The sequence below is a fragment of the Dasypus novemcinctus genome, chromosome 19 (assembly GCF_030445035.2).
Source record: "Dasypus novemcinctus isolate mDasNov1 chromosome 19, mDasNov1.1.hap2, whole genome shotgun sequence".
Classification (NCBI taxonomy): Eukaryota; Metazoa; Chordata; class Mammalia; order Cingulata; family Dasypodidae; genus Dasypus; species Dasypus novemcinctus.
This window is the reverse complement of record NC_080691.1, coordinates 50,111,115-50,131,178: the sequence shown is the minus strand read 5'-3', so window position 1 is coordinate 50,131,178 and position 20,064 is coordinate 50,111,115. Positions and strand designations below refer to the sequence as shown.

The 20,064-nt window shown below is 41.9% G+C and overlaps 1 non-coding gene across 1 annotated transcript; it reads right to left on the bottom strand.

Annotated features, from left to right (window-relative positions):
- Positions 1 to 13,208: 13,208 nt before the first annotated feature.
- LOC111759826 (U6 spliceosomal RNA) lies at positions 13,209 to 13,315 on the bottom strand. The gene has a single exon (XR_002793698.2). It is a non-coding gene; the product is annotated as a U6 spliceosomal RNA (small nuclear RNA).
- Between the last annotated feature and the right edge of the window lie 6,749 nt (positions 13,316 to 20,064).

Sequence of the window (20,064 nt, the reverse complement as noted above, 5' to 3'; positions counted from 1 at the left end):
TTGACAAATTCCTTTGAGGTGCAAAAGGCTTTAATTTTGAGGAAATCCCATTTATCTATTTGTTCTTTTGCTTCTCATGTTTTGGGTGTGAAGTTCAGGAAGCCATTTCCTATTACAAGGTTCTGTAGATGCTGCCCTACATTATTTTTCTAAGGTTTATATGGTCTTGGTTCTTATATTTAGGTCTTTTAGCCATCTTGAGTTGATTTTTGTATAAGGCGTGAAATGGTAGCCCTCTTTCCTTCTTTTGCATATGGATACCCAATTCTCTAGGCACCATTTGTTGAAGAGGCCATTCTCTCCCATTTGAGTGGGTTTGATGGCCTTGTTGAATATCAGATGACTGTATATATGAGGATCTATATCAGGGTCTCAATTCAGTTCCAGTGGTCACTGTGTCTATCCTTGTGCCAATGCCATGCCTTTCATCCATCACTTTTGAAAGATAATTTTGCCAGATAGGAATTCTTGGTTGACAAATTTTTTCTCTAAGGACTTTAAATATGCCATTCCACTGTCTTCTGGCCTTCATGATTTTTTATGAGAAATTTACTGTTAATCTTATTGGGGAATCCCTTGAATATGACAAGTTACTTGTCTCTTGCTGTTTCAAAATCCTACCTTTATCTCTGGAGTCTGACATCTTCCTAAAATGAGTCTTGGTATAGATCTCTTAGGATCTGTCCTATTGGAGTCCCTTAAGAATCCTGCACATCTTTCATTTCTTTCATCAAGTTTGAGAAGTTTTCAGCCATTATTTCTTCATATACTTTTCTGTCCCTGTGATGGTTGGTCTCATGTGTGAACTTGGTCAGGTAATGGTGTCCAGTTGAATGGGCATGGAAGCATTGGCCTAATGGTTAATTTCAAGACAGTTTTTGGGCTTAAATCATTGGTAAATTGATTGCATCTGTGGTTGACTACATCTACAAACACTGAAGAGACTGCCTTCAGTAAAGAGAGACAGCTCCTCCAATCAGTTGAAGGCCTTAAAAGAAGTTTTCATCAGTCAGAAGAGAGGATTTCCATCTCTACTTCAGCCAGTCAGCTTCACTTGGGTAATTCATTAAAAACTTTCAGTGGCGTTCTGAGCTTGCAGCCTGCTCTATGGAGTTTGGACTTGTGTATCCCCACTGTGAGATGCGGTGATTTTATGAAATCTCATATTTACAGATATCTCCTGTTGGTTCTGTTTCCCTAGAGAACCCTGCCTAATGCACATTTGGTACTGGGTGTGGTTCTTGAGAAACAGAATCTTGAAAAATGGATTTCTGAATTGGTTTTGTCTTTTTGTAATACTTTTTTATTTTACAATTTATTTTTATATCAAAGTTACTTATTACTCAGTTATCACAAGATAATAACTACAATAACAATAAATCTGTTTTAGTCAGCAGTTAAACTCCCCCTATATTTTTGTTCATTTCTCAATCTTGTGGGATTCGGGATGTTTTCCACTCTATTTCAGCTGAGAAGGGAATAGGACAGAAGAATGGAATTATTTTGCTTGCAGTTTAACATAGTCCTTTCTTTTGGGCTGGGGCTGGTCCATCATCATCATGTTCACTGTCCAGGGCAGTCCTGAAGAAGTGGAGAGTAGGAGTTGGCTGCATATCTGCCGAGTTCAGTGCTCCCCTTTGGCTGACTAGTACACCCCAAATACTTATTATTAACACCCTGTACTAGTGATGTACTTTTGTTTTAGAGCCTGAAAAAACATTCTATATTTATATTAACACCAATTTCATCCCTGAGATGATCAGCCTTCTACCTTAATCCTATTACTGGAGTCCTTTATAAATGGAATGAAGTTCAGACAGACATGGAAAGCCATGGGAAGAAGTGGCTGAAATCCAGTGGAACCCACTGAATTAGGAGGCATGGGGAACTGAACCAGGGACCTCCCATGTGTTAGGCATGAGCTTAATCACTTGAGCCACATCTGCTTCTCTATGTCAATTTCCATATCCTACTGCTATGGCCAAATCAAAGCCTTGAGCATCACTGAATCAAGTAAAAGTGAAACACCTGAATCTAATATAATCTGATATACCCAGAGGAACACATCAATTCACAAGCATAATCCAATGTCTATTTTTGGAATTCATTAATGATACCAAACTGCTACAGAACTGTAAGTTTTTACCCAAATAAAATTCCCATTACAATGTCCAAAGTGGAAAACATCCTGAATCCCACCATTTCTTGTACTTTGTATTAGCAGCCTTTTATCAAACTAAGACACCTCGTAAGTATTAGGAGAACTTTCCTGTGGCAGTTTGGCATTGTTTATGAATTCCAAAAATAAATATTAGGGGAAGTGGATGTAGCTCAAGCGATTGGGCTCCAATCCACCATATGGAATGTCCAGGATTTGATTCCTGGGACCTGTGCAGCACGCTGGACTGAGTGGAGAGCTGGTCCATGCCAAGTGCTAGCCCACGCAGAGTGCTGGCCCCTGCAGGAGTGCTGGTCGGGGCGGCAAGCAGGCCCGAGCAGAGAGCTGGTGGAGCAAGATGATGCAACCAAAAAAAAAAAAAGACACAGGCAGACCAGGGAACTGAAGTGGCAGAAGACATTGAGCACCTCTCTCCCACTCCAGAAGGTCTCAGAGTTGGTTCCCGGTGCCACCTAAGGAGAAGACAAGCAGACACACAGAAGAATGCAAATCAAATGGACACAGAGAGTAGACAACCGAACCCCACATCTGCTTGTTTCCCAAACACCACTCCCTGGAAGCTCCAGCTAGGCTGCCTGACCCTTCTGCCTCCCAGACTGCACTCCAGAATCTGCCAGAACAAGGCATGAGCTATTAAGTGAAGAATTTGTCCCACTGGGGGCTGGGGGTTTTCAAACCCAGACACATTGCAACTGCCATTGTGAAACCCATGCCTTGAACAACCTAGCAGTGGTAGGAAGAGTAAGAAATCTATATTTTGCCTCCTCCTCCTTTCTTCTTCATTTACTTTAGGTATTTTTTTTTCCTGTATTCTCTACATTTATTTCTCTTCTGGTCCTGCTAATTCTGGTTGTGCTTGAAAGAACCAAGATAAGAGGCTATTTTCTCTATGAGGGTAAAAACACACTCTCCCAGGGAACATAAAAAGAAATCGAGCAGGGAATTTTTGAGGGGAGTGAACTAAGTGTCAGCTTAGAAACTCTGTTTGTCCTTTCAGCAAATTTTGTGTGTGTTTGTGTGAATGTATAATTCTTTGGCTTCCTGAAATGATCCCTATGGGATCTCCTGCCTCATCCTCTCCCCTGCCTCAGCCTGCTGCCATATACTGCCCCAAAGTTGCCAGTCCAACCTGTTTCCAACCCACATCCATTACTGTCCAGCTCCAGCCCACTGGACAAAATCAAACTCCTTGGTCCTGTCCTGGACATGCCAGCACCACATCCCCAATACCTCCAACATCACCCACTTCACAGCAGCCCAGATGCGTGGTGGAACCTTTAGCTCTCAGGCCTCCCTGTCCCCATGCCTGCCTTCCCCTTTGCTGCCTGGAAAGCGCTCATGATTCTTCAAGGCATCCCCACCTTCTCAGGTCCTTGAGTCTTTGGTAGGGTACGTGTAATTCCTCCCTCTTTCTCCTGGAGCCCCCGTCTCAGCTTCTCTTCTGGAAGTCGCCACTGGGACCGCATCACGTGATCTTGCAAAAGGGGGCAACATGCCTGCCCTCTAGGGTGGATCTGGGTCTTAAAGTGGTTCGCAGCTGGGCACTAACATGTATTTTCCCGCACAGGAGGGTGCAAAGCCCTTTCACAGCCACTAACTCTCATAAATTCTCACGCCCCTGTTAAACCTCGGAGCGTGGTCACACATTGCAGGTGGCTGTATGGGTTCAGCCCAGGTAAGCTCTCTCCGTGCAGCCTCCCTGCGTGGCCGTCGCTTCCTGCCGAAACCAACAACCAATCAGAAGAGCACTACGGTTTGAGAATTAAACTGGCCAATTGCGATCAGGGTCCCCGCACCCTGAGACCCGCCCGGAAATGGGTCACAGCCAATGGCAGCTGCGCGGGTGGCTGGGCAGTCGGGGCACTGCTTACGGCAGCTGGAGAAGGGAGCGCCGCGTGCGGATGAGAAGAGGCAGAGGCCGCCGTGATGAGTCCAGCCGAGGGGTCCTGGGGGGATGTCTGGGGTCCCTGGGGAGCGTGCAGCCTGGGGCCGGGAGCAAGGGAATCCTCCGCAAAATGCTGGATGTCGTGGGCGAGGGACGCCGAGCCCAGCAGCCCTTCTGTTCGGAAGCAACGGGGCACCTCTGCACCTCGCTCTCCTACTTGTCTCTCCTGATTGTAACTTTTGAGGGCACTTAAGGCAATAGGCGAATTCTACACTGTCTAGAAAGAAGAACTGCAGAAAACGATATAAGCTGAGAAGTCTTGTTTTCCCCATCTGATAATATTTTGGTTTTTACTTCCTTTTATTATTTTTAATGCAAATTGGGATAGATAGATAGATAGATAGATAGATAGATAGATAGATAGATAGATAGATAGATAGATAGATAGATAGATAGATAGATGTATTTTGCTCCCTTTTTGCATGAAAGGTAGCACACTATACATACAATTGCACCTTATTTTCTCAATGCACAAAAACTTCTGACGTTCCCTGAATCAGCATATACGAAGATGTGAATTATTGTCTTCAGCTGCATAATATTCCATAGAGTGGGCTGAACTTAGGTTATTCAAACTGTTCCCGGTCACTGGACACTTGGATGGTGTCCATAAAGCTGCAGTGAGTCACTTGAGTGGGTGCCACATCTTACAGGTGTGTGTGTACCTGGAATGGATGCCAGGAGTGCAGTGGCTCTGATTTCACAGATGCTGTCAGATTCCCTTCCGTCCACCATGAGTGAGAATTCTTGTTTCCCCACAGTAGGGCAGGCTTCTGCTGGGCACTTGTTGAATTAATGCATTACAAGTTTACATATTCTTGTAGCCCAATCAACACCTCCGTGTTTTTGTGCACATCCGAAACAAGGGATGCCCAAGAGACAGCTTATGTGGACAGAGGCCAGAAGGATCCTTGGCAGGACTTTGCAAGGTCCAGGTCAAGTACCATTTGTCCCCGATTAACTGTACCTGATGGCAGGTCACCACTGAGCCTCAACGTCCTCTCCCATCTCCAAACTTTATAAAAACTTACTGACTGGAGAGCCAGTGTAGCTCAGTGGTTGAGTGCCTACTTTGCATGTACGACCTCCTAAAAACAAATTATTATATAATGACCAAAGCAAACTTTCACACTCTCCCATTGTAAAAGTTGCTGTAGAGGCTGCTTTTATTGGTCATTTCACGGTATGAAAACAAGCTGCTCAAATGTTTGTTTTATTTTTGTGTGTGTTTTTTTTTTAGAGAGGAATTATTCCACATGTAAAGGAAAGGGATCCTCTTTTACCCACCATGTAAACAGATGTTTCAGGATTAGAAGAAATTTGTGGAGTTCACCATTTTTAAGCGCTGTTATTTTTAGCAAAAGCCTTTGTCTTAAAAAAAGTAAAAAAAAAGAACATGATTAAGTAATACTGTCAAAAGAGCTACTCAGTCATGTTTTTGTTGGAATGAGATGATCTTTGCAAGTTGAAATGCCTAAAGATGATGTTAAAAGTTCTAATTTACCTTGAACTGATTTCATCAGGAAGTTTTCCCAGTAGGGGGGAGATGTGGGATATTGCTGTGAATATAAGCTCAAATAACTTGTACAGCTCTTTCTCTGAGCAAATGTTGGGCATTCAGGCGCTTTTCCTTTGTGTTGTTACAAGGATTTGCATCTCGAGATGAATTTAACGGTAATCTCAGCAGCAGAAATTGTGTTTAATCCTCCTTTATGTATCCATGAGCCTTATCACAAAGTCTATTACTTTCTGAAGAATTTGTCTCTGAGGGTAGTCCATGCCTAAAACTAAGGGTAATTTTTTTTTTTGTCTCAGTACTCCAGTTTAGTTAGAATTTAATTTAGACTGTTTGCTATAACTTAGCCAGTTTTCTTAGGCCTACTAAGGACAAGGCAGAAGTAGAATTTCTGGGCTTCTAGACTGTTCCTCTTATGAGCCAGGGGGTACTAAAGCCAGTCTAGAAAATTATAAACAACTGGAAATAGCCTAAGATTTCGGAACTGTAGTGCGATTATAATTATATGGTGTAAAAATAATACCTTTAAATGACCTGGATCATGATATGGCCATTTTAATTGTCCATTTTATATTTATTCTGGTTCTCTCTTCTTGTGTAAGTTTTCTTAATTTCCCTTGTTATCATTTTAACATCTGTAAGATCAGTAGTAATATGCTCCTTCACATTCCTGATATTAGCACTTTGTGTCTTCTTTTTCCTGATCAATTTAAAGAAAAGTTTATCAACATCATTGTAAATATTAATATATTCTATTCACTACAGTCCATCGTTTGCTTTAGGTATATTTTTGTTCCCATATCACCCTATTATTAATACCTTTATTTTAGTTTGCCAAAGGCTGTTGATGCAAAGTACCAGAAATGTGTTGCATTTTATTAGGTGATTTGTTAGGGGTAAATGCTTACAGTTTCAAGGTTGCAAAATATCCAAACCAAGGCACCATCAGAGTTGCTTTCCAGCAAAGTCAGCTACTGTTGATCCTGTTGTCCAGCCACGTGGAGAAGCAAGATGGCCTTTGATCTCTGTAGAGGTTTCTGCCTTCCCGTCTGGAATCTACTGTCTTCTGGAGCCCAGCTGTGGGCAACCAGGCATACAGCTTGTCTCTTTCTGGTCTCCTCTATCAGAATTGGCTGCTGCACTTTCTTTTGAGTTAACTAGAAGCTGTCAGGCATATAGCTCATCCCTCCCTGGGATTTAACTCCTTGAACCTCTCAGAGGTTTCTCTCTTGCATCTCAGCTGTAGGTGAAACTCAGTCCTTTATCTCACATTGCAGGATCAAATATGGCAACTTCCTTTTGCTGTGAGTCTCCAGATCCAGCCAGAGGGCAGCCTTAATCTGTGTCATCCCTCACTGATGTAGTCCACCGACAGAGTCTTACACCCACAGGAATTGATTAGTTGAAAAACAATTTTTTTCTGTTTTGGGGATTCATGAAAGAATTTCAAACTGCCACAACCATGTAATTGTAACATACATTTGTTTTAATTCATGGAAGAACATTCTTATATTTGTACCACTGACTATAGTCATTGTCCACAACAGGGTTCACAATTTTATACAGGCCCATGTTGCATTCTCTAGCTTTCCTTTTAGTGACATACATGACCCTAAACTTGCCCTTTCAACCACAATCACACCCTCATATCAGTGCTCTTAATTACACCCACTCTAATGTGCTATCATCACCTCTCTCTCCATTTCCAAACATTTATAGTCAGCATTATTACACAAATTAAATTTCAGCTCCCCATTTTCTACCCTTGTTCTATCTTCTCATGAACCATATTCTATATATTAAATATATGAGATTGCTCATTATATTTAGTTCATACTAGTGAGATCATCCAATATTTGTCCTTCTGTGTCTGAGTTATTTCACTCAACATAATGTCCTCAGGGTTCATCCATGCTGTCACATACATCAAGACTCCATTTTTTCTTACAGTGGAATAATATCCATCATATGTATAAGGCACATTTTGTTTATCCATTCATTGTTTGATAGACACTTCCATACTTTTACTGATGTAATCTTCCTTTCTACAATTTCTTCCATGCCTCTCTCTCCAGTCTCTCTTTTCAGTCTGTAGCACTGCCTTTAGTGTTTCATACAAAACCTGTCTCTTGGCTACAAACTCCTTCAGTTTCTATTTTTCTGTGAATATTCTAAACTCCATAATTTTTGAAAGACAGTTTTGCTGGATATAAGAATCTTGGTTGGCAGTTTTTGTGTTTTTTTTTTTTTTCAGTATCTTAAATATATCATGGATTCTGATGAGAAATCTTATTGGGCATCCCTTGTATGTGATGAATTCCTTTTCTCTTGCTGCTCTGAGGATTCTCTCTTTATTTTTGTCATTTGACATTCTGGTTAATATGTGTCCCGAAGTATATCTATTCAGATGGGAGTCTGTTGTGCTTCTTGGCCTGGGAAGGGATATCTATGTCTTTCAATCGAGTTTGGAAATCCACTACCATTATTTCCTCAATATTCCTTCTGCCCCTTTTCCCTTCTATTCTACTTCTGGGACACCCATGACAGCATGTTTGTATGTCTCTTGCTGTAATTTAGTTCTCTGGGACTCTGTTCAATTTTCTTCCATTCTTTTCTTTATCTGTTCTTTTGTATGTTTGCTTTTGGAGGCCCTGTTTTCAAGCTTAGTAATCCTTTCTTCTGCCCCTTCAAATCTTGTTATATGTCTCTAAAGTATTTGCAGTTTCTTTCATTGTGCCTTTCATTCCTATAAGATCTGCTGCTTTTCTATGTTTGCTTTTGAAGTCTTCTTTGTGCTCATCCAGTGTCATCTTAGTATCCTTAATCTCTTTAGCCATCTCATTGAATTTATTAAGGAGATTTGTTTGAACATGTATGATTACTTTTCTCAACTCCTTTATGTCATCTGGAGGCTTAGTTTTTTCCTTTGGTCCCTATCTTGTTTCTTGGTTTGGGTGGTAAATATTTGTTGGTATTTTAGCATCTGATTTACTTGATATATTTATTCTGGGCTCATTTTCTCTCTTTACTCTAGGGCTTTCTATTTGCTTGGCTTTGTGCTACAGCCCTTGTTTGATACTTGGTTCGACTTAATTTGGAACTTCATAGTGGCTTGTGTTTAGCCAATCTAAATTTTTTTCAGTTCTTCATCTGTTTCTTGCACTTCTTCCCTTGCTGGTTGTGGAGTAGAGCCATGAAGGCAGTTGGTACTGTAAGCTGTGGAGGCTAAAGCTGCCCATGTTGCCCTGGAACTGATGAAGCTTCTTCTAGCTTTCTCCCCTGAAAGGAGAAAGGACTGAGCAACAGCTGTATGCAGTAATCCAGTCTGTGCAATCCAAGGCCTGATATTAATATAGTGGCACAGAGAGACTGAGGAAGTGCTATACCCCTTCCTCTACTTCCTGGGGTGGGCATGGAGATGCAGGTGTGGGCAGTAAACTAAACCATGAAGGTCAAAAGCACTTGCAGTTGCTCAGTCTGACTGATGGAGTGCCTGACACTCATCCCCTGCCAGAGGCGAGGACAGAGCCACAGGTGTGCACAACAATCTTGTATGTGCAGGCTAAAAGTAACTTCAGTGCCCAGAGAAGCTGAGGAAGCACTGCCCCTCTTCTTCCTTGTCATGTGTGGGGATGTACCCAACAGCCTTGTCTGTGTGAGCCATAAGCGAATGAAGTTGGCCAGTGAGCCTGTGGGAGTACCAGCCCTCCTTCTCCCTGTGAGAGGCAGGGATGGAGCCACAGAAGTGTCCAACGGTCTAGTTCATGGGGACCAAATGCTGCGGTACCCAGAGGCTCTGGGAAAACACTGCCCCCCACACCATCCTATCAGGTGGGTGGGAATGGAGCCACTGGTGTCCAACCATCTAGTCCATATGGGCCAAAAGTGCCTGCAGAACCCCAGAGATACTGAGGAATCACTGCCTACACTCCTTTCCTATTGGAGGCAGGCATGTTGTCACATAGGTGCCCAGCAATCTAGTTTGTGTAGGTTGAAAGCATCTACAGTTGCCAAGAGAGGCTGGTGCAAGTCCCCTTAGCTTCCTCCCTGTTGGAGATGCGACTGGAACCTAGGCTAGGGCAGTAAATTGATCTGGGTAGAAAAAAGTTGGTTCCTACCATCACTGTGATTTTTAATCAGCCCTGCTTCCCATCATGCTGGAAGGTGGTGATAAATGGAGGCTACCAATCTCTTTGCATCTTAGGTTCAAACTTTAGATGTTCTTAGTAGTGGACTTCAGCCAGCCAATTTTACTAATCAGTGGCTAAACTCAGTATGTGACCATCTCTTCCTCTTCCATTTTTTGGGAAATGGAGCTTCCCACTCCAGCTGGGCAATAGCTCTTGAGCTGCCAGTAGAGGATGGGCTATACTCAAGAATATTCACTGCAGATGGACAGTATCAACCTTCTGTTCTTCCAAGGATGTGACAGGATGCTCTTCTGGTCTCCTGGTCCCCCCAACATGTGATTAAGATAGTTCTGGGGACCTGGAGACACCCAGGCACTATGGTCAGAGCAGCTAGCTCATGAGTTTGGTGCCTTGCCTGTGGGCCATACTTTGGGATTTGTGCTGCCCAGTGTGACAGAACCGGACTCAGTTATGGTTTCCCTACACATAGCTCTTGGGTCCCTTGTGTTTGAACATATAGTTGGTGATGGAATTGGAAGTGTATACCCGAGAGCTTTGAATCTTTGGGCTGTTCATGTGCCAGCTGGGCCCTGAGCCTCAGTGGATTTGCAACGCTCACTCTTCAGTTCATTGGACTCACCAGGACAACTAACAAGAAGGTGATGATGGACAACCACTGTACCAAGGAACCAAGAATGTCCACAACTGCAAGCAAGAGAGTCCCATCCATCAGCTGTATGGGACTGAATTAGGGACTCAATTAGAGAGGGCATCACCTTCCCAGAATCCTCAGGTTTGGGGAATGAACTATGGAATAGAATGAACTTACTAGTATTCTACTATAGACTTATTGTGATATTAGTAATGGAAGAACTTACATCACTGATGTGGACACAGTGGCCACTGGAGGTTATGAGATGAGGGAGAGGGATAGCAGATGTAATAAGGGGGCATTTTCAGAACTTCATTTTGTCCTGAATGACATTGCAATGGCAGATACAGGCCATTGTATATCTTGCCATAACCATAGAATTGTATGTGAGTGTAAACTACAATGTGAACTAAAATCCACGCTTAGTGACAGTACTTCAAAATGTGTTCACCAATTGCAATGATTGTACCACACTAATGAAGGATATTGTTAAAGAGGGTAAATGTAGGTGATGTGGGGAACAGGTCATAAGGAAGTTCCCTGTATTTTTTATGTAACATCCATATAATCTAAGTATCTTTAAAAAAAATAAATATTACCAAAAAAAAAGATAGCTCTGACTGATTGATTACTAACTACAATGTAGGGTGAGCTGACTCTTAGAGCCCTTTACTTGCTGCCATCTTGCCCCTCCCTTGTCACATGCCTTTTCTGGGTCAATCACAATGATCATAAGGTTTTTCTCCTTTGATTTGTTTTTGTGGTATATTACATTAATTGATTTGCTTATGTTGAACCACCCATGCATACCTGGGATAAAACCCACTTGATCATGGTGTATAATTCCTTTGATGTGTTGTTGGAATCTATTTGAAAGTATTTTATTGAGGATTTTTGCATTTATATTCATTAGAGAAATTGGTCTATTGGTTTTATTTTAGTCTAGTATCTTTATTTGCTATGGAGTTAGGGTAATGTTGGCTTCATAGAATGAGTTAGGTCGTGTTCTCTTCAATTACTTGGAATAGTTTGAGCAGGATTGGTTTTAATTCCTCTTGGAATGACTGGTAGAATTCATTTGTGAAGCCTTCTAGTCCTGGGCTTTTCTTTGTTGGGAGGTTGTTTTTCCTTAAAAATTCTTATTAAAACATATTCATAAACCATACAGTTCCTCTAAAGTACATAATCAGTGGCATTTGGTATAATCACAGAGTTGTGCATTCATCACTTCAGTCAATATTAGAGCATTCTCATTTACTCCCCAAAAAAGGAAACAAGATAAAACAAAAACAGATGCAGAAAATACCTTTGTAGCCACCTCTGTCTCTATCCTTCCCCTGCCATATAAAAATTGCTACTCTTTTTCTTTGTAATTTCTTTGCATTTATATTTTGCATAGATGGAATTAAACAATGTATATTACTTTTCACCAATATAAGCACCAATTTTATTCCTAATAATCCCACAGTTTTAAAAAATTCTCTTAAACTTTTTATAAATGTTTCCCAAGTGTCATTATATCTGGAAATTCTGTTTTGTACCTAAATACTCTCTTAGTTGAAATGAAACAGTCCAAAAATTCCATAGTATCTACAGATTTCATTTTTACAGTTTAAAAATAAAAACTTTTCTATTTATCTCTCTTGATAAATGATGCTACTGATAGCTTCCCTTGGTAGAATTTTACTTTCATGATTTTTACAGTTTTATAAATAAGGAACACATATACAATATATATAACTAACAAGCCAGTCTAGTGGCCTGCATTGGAGACCAGGGGATAGCTTTTTGCTAAACCCAAACTGAACAGAGTTGAATATAGGTTCTTACAGAGAAAGACATGCTCTGGACCTGTTGTTCTTGGTATTTCTTGAAGCATCAGATGAATTGTAAAGAGTTGAAAGTGCTTCTTATTACTCTGATTTTGTAAAGTTCCTATAGAACAACACTAGGCTTTTCTAGTATTTGAAGATCAGGCTTTGCAGTTTGAAGCAACACAGACCAAGTGTGAAAAAATAAAGTATTGCTACAGGTTTCTAGAAAAGGCTGCAAGAATTAGAGTCCATTGTCATTTTTTAAAATAAGATTTATTTTATTTATTTCTCTCCCCTTCCCCTACTCCACCCCAGTCGTGTGTTCTCTGTGTCCATTTGCTGCATGTTCTTCTTTGTCCGCTTCTGTTGTTGTCAGTTGCATGGGAATCTGTGTCTCTTTTTGTTGCATCATCTTGCTGATGTCAGCTCTCCCTGTGTGTGGCACCATTCCTGGGCAGGGTGATCTTTCTTTCATGCTTGGCATCTCTCCTTATGGGACGCACTCCTTGCACATGGGGCTCCCCTACACAGGGGTCACCCCTGCATGGCACGGCACTTCTTGCGCACATCAGCACTGTGCGTGGGCCAGCTCCACATGGGTCAAGGAGGCCCAGGGTTTGAACTGCAGACCTCCCATGAGGTAGACAGATGACCTATCCATTGGGCCAAGTCTGCTTCCTAGCCCACTGTCATTTGAATCAAACTATCAATGACATTGGACAAGAGTCCTTTACTAGATAGTATTAGATGACTTAATATTACTGGTTCAGCTTGATTTTCCCAAAACAAGGTTTTTCCTTCATCTGTCTTCAAGTCCAAACAAAGAGAATCAGATGTCTGAGCCAGATAATCAGCATATTAAAATTACTTTCTCCCAGATTCCTATGTTACATTGCTTCTTTACTATGCTATTTCAGCTTTGAGTGGCTGCTTTGAGAACAGTTAAATTTGATAAAAATCTCAGTGGTAAATAAAAAATATGAACACTTCACAAAATTTCATGTCATCCTTACATAGGGGCCATGCTAATCTTCTCTGTATTGCTCCAGTTTTAGTGTATGTGCTGATGAAGTGAGCACTGTATTACTTATTGCATAGTTTCTTTTATTTGGTTTTCTTTTTTTCCTAACACTTATTTATTTCTCTCCACTCCCTTGTTGTTTTTCACTTACTGTGTTTGTTTCCCTTCCTTGTTTCTTTAGGAGGTCCCGGGAGCCAAACCTGGGACCTCTGATGTGGGAGGGAGGTGCCTACCCACTTCAGTCACCCCCACTTCCTGCTTTTGTTGTATCTCTCATGTTTTTCCTCCCGGTGTGTCTTGTCAAGTCATCTTGTTGCATCAGCTCACGACACCTGTCTGTCACATCAGCTCCCTGTCATCTTTTAGGAGGCACCAGAAAGCTCTGCTCCCTACTTTGTTTGGTCTCTCATTATGTTTTTTTCTTGTATCTCTTGCTGTGTCAGCTTCCCGTGACTTCCTGTTGAGCCAGCTCGCTATCTTCTTTAGGAGGCACCAGGATCTGAAACAGTGACCTCCCATGTGGTAGTTGGGAGCAAGTCACCTGAGCCACATGCACTTCCCATGTTGGCTTTTATAAAGGGTATTTATTTGGGGTAAAATCTTATAGTCATGGCCCATAAAGAGTAAGTTCCTTCCCTCACCAAAGTCTGTTGCCATGTGTTGGAGTAAGATGGCTGTGGTCTCTGCTAGGGTTCAACCTTCATCTTTGTCCTTAGGCTCCATGGTCCCAGCTTCTTCTGATCTCAGCCAGAGGCCAGCATAAGGCTCATCTCACTCCCCAGGTCTTGTTTCTTTCTGGGCTTTCACAGCTCTTCATAGCTCTGGTCTCTTCAGCTGCAAACTACCAGATGAATTATTAGAGTCTCTCTCCAGGGCTCCAGCGTCCAAAATGAAACTCTCTGTGTTCTCCTTATCTGTGTATCTACTTCCCTGTCTTTGACTGAGCATCCATTTGTATAGCCCACAAAGAGGGTGGGGGTGGGAAATCAAACTGAGTCACCCTAATGACATGGTCAAAAAAAATCCCTAATCTTGATTTAATAGAATAAAAAGTGAAACCTCTGAATCTAATGCAATCTAATATGCCCAGAGAAGCAGACCAGCTTACAAACACAATCCATATCTATTTCTGTAGTACATAAATAATATTAAACTGCTACAACATCCTGTACAGTTTCTGATTCAAAGAAAAACCATCACAATCTTCTTGTGAAGAAAATGGCAAATCTTTATTTCCCTCTTGGTTAGCATCCTAACCCTTGGCCTGCTGGCACAGATTTCTGTGAACCTTCATGTGACTCCTCAAGGAGCCATTCTTGTGGTTTCCAGCTTCTGGAGCCCTGGATTCCTGAATCCTGTCAGCATTGCATTGGAATTTCTAGACCCTGGGAAGGTAGGTTTGTCACCTTGAGAAGTGACTGATAATTTCCTCTTGGTGACACACTTTGTTTTTTTTCCCCTGTAAACTCTAGACTTTTTAAAAAATAATTTATCCCCCCCCCCCGCCTTGCCATTTGCACTTGCTATCTGCTCTCTGTGTCCATTTGCTGTGCATTCTTCTGTGTCTACTTGTTTCCCTTTATTGCATCATCTTGCTGTGCCAGCTGTCTGTGGCATGGGCCACCAGCTTTCTGTGGCATGGGCCAGTTTGCCTTCACCAGGAGACTGCTGGAATCGAATGTGGGGCCTCCCATATGGTAGATGGGGGCTCAATCACTTGAACTACACTCTCTTCTCTAGACTATTTTTTATGAAGTTAAGTAGAGAGAAACACAGAAGGCTGTTCCATTTAACTTCCCCAAACTCATATTCCACTTCCTTTAACCCACAGTGCCAGAAATCTTACAAGAAATAAGTAAGATTTCCAGAAGGCCTTTTCTTCCTCCTTCTCTTTAGCAGTAATATCTGGTGAATTACTTACAAAGAATTATGTTGCTACTAACTTAAATTTTCATTGTCCAAAGAATCTCATCTCCTAAGAAGCTCACGTGTGCCAATAGAATCTGCCACTACTCTTGACATGAGAGCAGACTAGAAATTACTCTAATTCTATAAAAGACTACAAGGGAAGCCTCAGTTATATTTTCTGTTGTTAAATCCCTGTGCCCTTTAGGGAAGAAGCTGGAGACACCAACAAGGCAGATCCTGCCATTTCAGATGGTTCTGAATGGTTGTCATCTTGTCATTCTGTTTTAAATTACTCTATTTCTTTAAGTTAAGAAATGATCAGAACAAAATGGTTTGCAATTCACTTACCCTGTCTTTTTATTTTATTTTTATTCTCCAAATTGTGTGGCAATTTATTATTTTTTTAAATTTTATTTTGTATTTATTTCTCTCCCCTTCCCTGCCCCTCCCCCGGTTGTCTGTTCTCTGTGTCCATTCGCTGTGTGTTCTTCATTGTCTGCTTGTATTCTTGTCAGCAGTATTCTGTTTCTCTTTTTTGCTGTGTCAGCTCTCCATGTGTGCGGCGCCACTCCTGGGCAGGCTGCACCTGTTTTGCGCTGGGCAGCTCTCCTTACGAGGTGCACTCCCTGCATGTGGGGCTCCCCCATGTGGGGGATACCCCTGCGTGGCATGGAACTCCCTGTGCACATCAGCACTGCATATGGGCCAGCTCATCACATGGGTCAGGAGGCCCTGGGTTTGAAACTTGGACCTCCCATGTGGTAGGCGGATGCCCTATCTGTTGAGCCAAATCTGCTTCCCAATTTATTATTTTTAAATTTTATTTGGTTTTATTTTTATTTATTTTTCTTTGGTTGGAGGGACTGGGGATTGAATCTGGGACCTTGTATATAGGAACCCAGGACCTTTTACATAAGACCTTGTTCATGCTCAACTACTGAGCTATATGTGCTCCCATATGAATTTATTTTTTATATCAGTTACATGTTAGTTAGCAAGATACTAATTACAGTAACAATAAATCTGCTTTAGTCAGCAGTTACACTCTTCCCCTATTTTTGTTGTTTCCTCAGTCTTTTGCTGTCCATTCTGACTACTTCAGTCTGAGAAGAGATGTAGATGTTATGGAACAGAGGAACTGTTTTGCAGTTGAAGAAACTCCTTCCTTTTGGGCTGTGGCTGGTCCGTCATCATTGTGTTCATTGTCCAGTGCAGGCCCAAAGAACTGGAAAGGAGGAGTTGGCCATGTATCTGCTGGCTTTCTGACTCCACCAGCACAGGAACAGTATGAAAGGCTTTAAGTCTCTGAGAAGTATTCTAAGCAGTTAAAATGAAAATTACAGGTTCATAAAAGGAGAAGAATCATAGTTAGAAGATTTATAAATGAGGATAACTGTGTTCTTTTAGGGAAATACCTTTTCATATATCCCCAGGTAGAGCTTGCTGAGGGTGTGCTGGTTTCATGAGGCCCTATGGTCTGCCTGTGCTGTCAAGATTTTCCTAGGGCTCTCAGGAGCAGGTTTTATTTTAATACATATTTTATTTAATTTTAAAAGATACATAGATAACAGAAATTGCTACAGTAAAAAATATAGGAGGTTCCCATATGCCTCACTCCTCACAACCCCCACTTTTCCCACATCAACAATTTCTTTCAGTAGTGTGATACATTAACTGCATTTGATGAATACAATTTGGAGTACTACTACACAGTATGGATTATAGTTTACATTGTCGTTTACATTCTCTATCTATTCAGTGGGTTATGGCAGGACATATAATACCTGCATCTGCCCCTGCTATATCATTCAGGACAACTCTAAGTCTCCTAAATGTCCCCATATCACACCTCTTTTTTCCTCTCTGTGCCTCCAGCAACTCCACTGGCCACTGTCTCCCATGAATGATATAATTTCTTCAACTGGTAGAGTCACAATAATTCTATAGTAGAATACCAGTAAGTGCACAGTTATTCCTCTATCCTGAAGACCCTGGGATGGCAATGCCCACTCCACCTCTCAATTGAGAGTGGGCCTTGAACCCACATGACTGGTGGATAGGATTTTCCTGCAAGACAAGGTCTTTTTCCAGTTGCATCACTGGCTGGTGCTTGGTGGTTGTATTAGTCAGCCAAAGGGGTGCTGATGCCAAATACCAGAAATTGGTTGGTTTTAATAAAGGGTATTTATTTGAGGTAGGAGCCTACAGATACCAGACCATAAAGCATAAGTTACTTCCCTCACCAAAGTCTATTTTCACTTGTTGGAACAAGACGGCTGCCGACAGCTGTGAGGGTTCAGGCTTTCTGGATTCCTCCCTTGCAGGGTCTTGCTTCTCTCTGGGTTTATGATTCCTTTCTTCCTGCAGCTAGCTTCTCTTTCCTCTGTGAGCTTACTTTCTGGGGCTCCAGCTTAAGTTTTCAGCATCAAACTTCAACATCAAATCTTGAACATCAGAATCCCTCAACTCTAAAAACAGAAGAATACAAATGCTGGAGAGGATGTGAAGAAAGGGGAACACTCATTCACTGCTGGTGGGAATGCAGACGGATCCAACCATTCTGGAGGACAGGTTGGCGGTTTCTCAAAAAACTAACCATAAATTTGCCATATGACCCAGCAATAGCACTGCTGGGTATATAAATGAAAACAAGGACACAAACCGATATATGTACACCAATGTTCATAGCAGCATTGTTCACTATCGCCAAAAGTTGGAATCAATCCAAATGCCCATCAACAGACGAGTGGATCAATAAAATGTGGTATATACACACAATGGAATACTACTCGGCTGTAAGAACAAATACACTACAAACATATGTGATAACATGGATGAATCTTGAGAACCTTATGTTGAGTGAAGTAACCCAGGCATGAAGGACAAATACTACATGACCTCAATGATATGAAATAAGCAACCTGCCTGAGAGAGCTAGAGACTGGAAGATAGGCTTACAGGAAATCGGGGTGTGGAGGGAGGATGTGAGCCGACGTCTGCAGGGGTGGAATCTATGATGAGCTGGCGGTAAGTATAAGCACAAAGAAGGGATAAAATGGGGGCAAGGGGTTGCCTTAGGGTGGAGCTTTGTGGGTTTGAGGGGGCTGGGGATGGGCGGAGGGATAATATTGCCCAAAAAATTGGGGGGAGGGAGGGGCAACATACGAACATAGGAGAGTGTCAGGTGTTGGTTGAGAGTAAAATGCTGAGAAAATCATATCAAAATATAATTAAGAGGGTTATCTGTTTAGGATGCTCAGAGGGGATGGTCTGATGCGTGATGGACTCCTGGGGAATGGCTGAAGGCTCATTTTGCCAGGGTGGGTTGTACCATTGGATAGAGACCCAAGAAGTGAGAGTTGGGGTGGACCCACATCCTGGGGAGGACTAATGCCATCAAATAGAGAGAACTGTATCTCTCGAGAGAAAGGGTGGCTCCCAGGGCATTAGGGCAGTTGAGTAGGCCCTGAACACTGCTGCAAGTATCTCTGGACGTGGCTATGTGGGGGCAAGAGAGGAGTTTCGCGAGAGTACAAAAGGATGGATATAAAACATGTAATATTACACCAAAAACATATAGGGGACGACAGACTAATAATGTAAACCATAATGTAAAACATAGGATAACTAAAAAATTTAGAAAACTGTATATCCTAAAGTATGGACCACATTGTTAAGGACAGATGTCACCTTAGTTGAAAGCTATTGTTTCAGAGTCTGTACATCAGTTTCAGGAAATATGATATGAATAAGTTAAAAGATTATCGCTGTGGAAGGGAAAAGGTTTTATGGTGGAAGTGTGGGAGTACTGTATAGTGTATATATGAATTACTGTGATCTAAGACTCTTGTGAAGAGAAGCTCAATAATTAGAATAAAAGAAAAGAAAAAGATAGGATGTAGAAATTTTTCCAAATCAATATGTACTCTAGATCTAACCTTTAAACTCATCGCTATATTCCATTTTACTAGTAAGGGAAATTGACATTATATTGGGATTCACTTTACAGGAAGTTTTGGATCACAGAGTGGTTCAACAATGGCGGTGGAGGAAAACTGATATGGGGTGTTATTGACAGGTTATATATGGTTGAAAGGGAGTTATACAGGGCATATGTCCAAGGTGCATGGTAATGTTTAGATATACTCATAGTGGAAACAATTAAAAACAACAGCTGGGGGGGGGTACTGGGTTCCTGGCCGGGGGGGGGGTGCTCTGTCATGGTCCCTAGGGGAGCAGCGGCAGTCCCCCAGGTGCAACGGTAAGAACCAGGAAGGAATGAGGGTCCAACAGTGGGCTCCTGATACTAATGGCTATGCTTGTGAGCCTATATACCTACAATAAGAACAAGGCATAGAGTAGCATTGTGCCTGGGATTTTCCTCCTGACAGCCTTCATGTTACTCAAATGTGGCCACTCTCGAAGCCAAACTCAGCATGTAGATGCAGTGCATTCCCCCCAGCGTGGGACCCGGGGATGAGCCTCCCAGGCACCGAGGGATCACTACCAAATACCAGCTGAAGATGCAACTAGAAAGTGACCTTGAATTAAAGTTTCAATGTGGATCAGCAGAATATCCCTGTCTACATATAATAACATGACTTCAAAATGCTGTTTGACCTAATGTAAGGGGGAAATGGAAAGGAGAAATGCGTTTATATGGCTACGAGTCTCTAAAAAAGAGTCTGGAGGTTGTCAGAAGGATTGCCCTTATGCAGAACTGAGCAGAGTCTCAGAGACAGATAAAGTAGTTACAACCCCAGGTATTGGTTCTTTTGAGGAGTAAAGAGACCCACAGGTTCTATGGTCATGGCAGATGGGGTTCACTGCCATATCAGATGGCCCTTCTTTGGAGCTGGTGTTTCTGCATGATGGAACTGGACTCAGATGGGATCTCTT